The sequence below is a fragment of the Cynara cardunculus genome, unplaced genomic scaffold (genome assembly GCF_001531365.2).
Source record: "Cynara cardunculus var. scolymus isolate 2C unplaced genomic scaffold, CcrdV1 Un_Scaffold_1380, whole genome shotgun sequence".
Taxonomy (NCBI): Eukaryota; Viridiplantae; Streptophyta; class Magnoliopsida; order Asterales; family Asteraceae; genus Cynara; species Cynara cardunculus.
Window position 1 is genome coordinate 9,854 of NW_020200751.1, and position 4,220 is coordinate 14,073.

The following is a 4,220-nucleotide window of genomic DNA, read 5'->3' on the forward strand; positions in this document are numbered from 1 at the left end:
TTTAGTTTGAAAGTTTTGTATAAGTGTTAAGTTTATAATCCAACTTGAATTTTTGCAGAACACTTAGCAGAACTCTTTTAATGAGTGTTTTACTAACATGGTGTAATCTGCCATTTCAGTTGTGATAAGTTGTATTGCATAAATTATTTGAATCATTATTGCATGTCCAAAATACATGAAATTTGGTCTTGATGACTATAACTCAATGGTATAACCCATGTAAAAAGATAAGAAATTATCTCATTTTTGAAGTCTCTTTATTTTGATCATTTTTAAGTATCATAAATTCTGCCCAACAATGAAATTTTGGGGTTTCTTGATTTTGTAAAATTTTGATCTTCTATTGGATTATAGCATCATTTTCGGTATAAATTAATTCATTAACGAGCATATGGAAATTATGTATATTTGGACTATGGATAATCATATGGGACATAAATAGATAAATATGGACTGAGGACTTATTAAACCCCATTGGTAGTGTTAAATCAATAAGTGATGGTTTTGGATATTCCTATTGATAGGGAATTGTTGAACTAGTGCGGTGATCGGATCGAATCTCTATTTTGCGGAGCTTTACGAAAAGTGAGTATTCACAGCCCCTTTTTGCTATTTTCGCGTTTTGGGGTGAAAAGCATGATTGAAATTGTGATATGAGCTATTTCATTACGGAAAGTGAGTTTGACGACCCTTTTTTTTTCAAATTTCTCGTTTTGGAGTGAAAAGCATGATTAAAGAAATGTTTGATAGATTTATATTGATATATAAATCTTGTTGTGAGCAAATTAAATGTATACACTATTAATGGTATGTTGAGTTTAAAAGTCCCCGTTTGTTACACTACTATTAACTCATTTTGAGCCTATGATTCTAGTGGATAGCGCTATTTGGTTGTTATACCCACCCTTTATACTGACAAGTAGGGGTGCACTTGGTCATTAAAATTTTCTCTACACATGTGACACGAAGTGGTCACCGCTAAGGTAGTCCGATAGGAGTTCTACACATGTGACACGAAGTGGTCACCGCTGAGGTAGTTCGGCATGAGTTCTACACATGTGGGGTTTAGTCCCACCGCTGAGGTAGTTCGTAAGTATGCTCTACACATGTGGTTCGCTAGCACCTCTGAGGTAGTTCGTGGGGTGTTGAAAGTTGTTTAGGTTTAGTAGTGGCTCAACAAATTTATATCATGTGTATGACGTTGTTTTAAGATATTGCTCATAAATTTATAACTGAGATTGCTGCATTTGAAATCACAAATCATTTTGTGCATATAAAACCTGTGAACTCACCAACTCTTGTAGTTGACACTTATTTTGACGTGCTTTTTCAGGGGTAAGAAAGGCTTATGGTGACACTTAAAAGAAGTCGTGTCACAATCATCACCTTCAAAATTTCTTTTGTGTTTAATTTACAAACTTGTATTTGGGATTGTAAACTTTGGTTATGATGTATTTAAATTTTAAAATGTATGGTTGGGTTATTTATACACTATTGCTATGAGACACTACCTGCCATACCTTGCGTTTCCGCTTTAGCGAGGTGTGACAAGGAGTCCCCAACAGAACAGATCCAAGACGTTCTCTTCCATATTCAACAAGGATTCAAAGCGCCAATAGACATGACAGAGTTGGGGACAGAGGTCGTCTTAGACGAAGAAGAAGAAGAAGAAGAGATGGAGTTAGGTGAGGGAGAAAAAGATACCAAAGGTACACATCCTAGCCCTCCTCCCAGTGCTACCCATGCTACTAGGGGCCCTGTTCTAGAGGGATCCCCTATTGAAAAAGGCGCGCACACGCCAAGCCCAACCCAAGCTAACCTCGAAGAGGACATTCTTCAGTCCTCTGTCGAATGCACTACCCGGGAACCACATCTTATTCCAACATCCTCTCAAAAGGATGGTGGTTTTAATATAAGAGTCCAATCGCCCAAGGACTCGTCACAACAAAAAGAGGCATCCGTTGCCTCTCCACACAAGAGTGACCAACCAGAATATGCTTCAGAGGCATATGTGAGAGTCATAGAGACAGAGGGTCTAGAACGCCCAATGTCCACACTCGATCCCTCTGCCATGTTAGGCTCTGAACCTACAAGGTAAGAAATCGACAGAACACGGGTAGGCTCTCCTCCTGGAGACGTACGAGGATCCCGTGGAAGTCCCCGAGCAGACATCGCAAAATCAGTCGCTGAGGGCGCCTCTCGCTCCGAGGCTACTAGGTCACCATGTGTTGGTGATCTAGACTCCCAGGATGCCTATGTGACGAAGAGGGAGCTACAAACCTTCGCCACAGCGGTATTCCAAAAGATGGACGAGTTGAAAAGCTTGTTCATCTCTCGCACTATAACAGAAGATCTTTCCCCAATCACAGAGGCTCTGAAGGAGTTGAGCTCTACAACGGCAGAACTCAAGACAACTCTTGCAACCCTTCAGAGCTCTGTTCTACAAAAAGACGATCTCACCAATGCCTTCAGCGCTCTGACCCTCAATCCTTCCTCAATCCAGACGTTGAAAACAGAGCTATCCGAGATGGCCGCCCAGTTTGCGGCTGATTTCGTCTCTGCGGGCTACACAGACTACTCAAAGTTCAAAGATGAAATCAAGCAAATGTTCTCTTCTGCAGTCACATACGGCGTGGATACCAAGACATCCAGGGCCAATATCAACCATCTAGCCACTCGTAGAGGGCTAGATCCGATGGTTGAAGCTCTAGGTGATATTGTGCGCAAACACTTCCATCAACTTCTCGCAGAGGCCCGAGCCTCCAACAAGGCCATCAGAGACTGCACTTCACAGCTCGTGAAAGAGGGTGACACCCTTAGAAGCGAAATCTATCAAAGCGTCTCAAAGTTGAAGTGATCGACAGAGATTGATATATGCGACGCCTCTGTGCTTGCTAAAGAGGTGATTAAGAAGATGAAGAAGGCGGCCACTAAAATTCTAAAGAGATTGGAGAAGGCTCCCCTAGAAACTTGCAAGGCAGAAGCCACCAAACACCATGACGATCAAGGAGGTGATGACCATGATCGTCATGAGGGGAGAAGAAGGCAGAGAAGAAAGGTGAGGAGCCTAAGAAGAAGACTTCTGCCAAACCACTCAAGATAGTGGACTCTGTAGCTGCCTTGTTCTCAAAAGGCAAAGAAAAAGTACCAGAGCATACAATTGTTCCTCGTCCATCCAAAAAAATGTTATAGGCACCAAATGGGTCTATCGAAACAAGTTGGATGAGTAAGGCGTTGTAACCCGTAACTAGGCTCTACTTGTTTCTCACAAATATAGACAAGAAGAAAGCATCAATTATGATGAAGCCTTTTCTCCAGTGGCAAGACTCGAAGCAATTTGACTATTCCTAACCTATGCTTCTCATACCATAATTGAAGCATCTGTTATCTTCAGCCTTGATCTCTTTCTGATCCTTGGCTTTTGTAAATTTCTCTTGCTTGACCTTCTTGCCCTTGCTCTTATCATATTTAACAAAACTTTTCTTTCAAAACATTTTCTAGCACTTTTTTGTTAGCAATGACAACTTCTTGGAAAACTCCCAGATGTCCTCATCAGAATTTGCAGATGAATCTTCAGTAGACTCATTTTCCGATTGTTCTGACAATTCAGACTTCAAAGACATAAATTTTTAGAATTTTTGGACTCCAAACAACAGAGTTAAGGAGTCACCACTCTCTTCTTCTCATTCAACAACTCTTTAACAGTTACTTTTTGTTCAGACAAAATCATTTTCGGTGATAATACACTCGTTTGTATTCAATTTTGTTTTCTGATATTTTTTTTACATGGATTCATATACATTCTTTTTTTTTAATATCAGAATCTGTAAACTTATTCTTACAGATCTTCATTCATTTCTCTCACATACCAAATAATCGAATCGTTGTCGCATAATTTTTTCGTTAATTGTGCTTAAAGCCAAATTTGTTGATTAAATTTTTTTATCTGATCATTGTGCTTTAAAGTAATAATATTTTTGATCAATCATTGTGATCAAATGTGCATAATGCAATATTTTAGAAGGGACTGAGTGCTTATCAAAAATACCTCTATGGAATGTCAAAACCGACAGACCTACCCAATAGGACAACCATATCTGAGTGATCTTTAAATAAAAAAGGGCTTATGTGCTGAGACTAAAATGAAAAAGAGAGGAGTAGTTGTTGTGAGCTAAAAGAATTGACGAGAGTTGTGTCAGGATTAAAAGAATACGAAAATC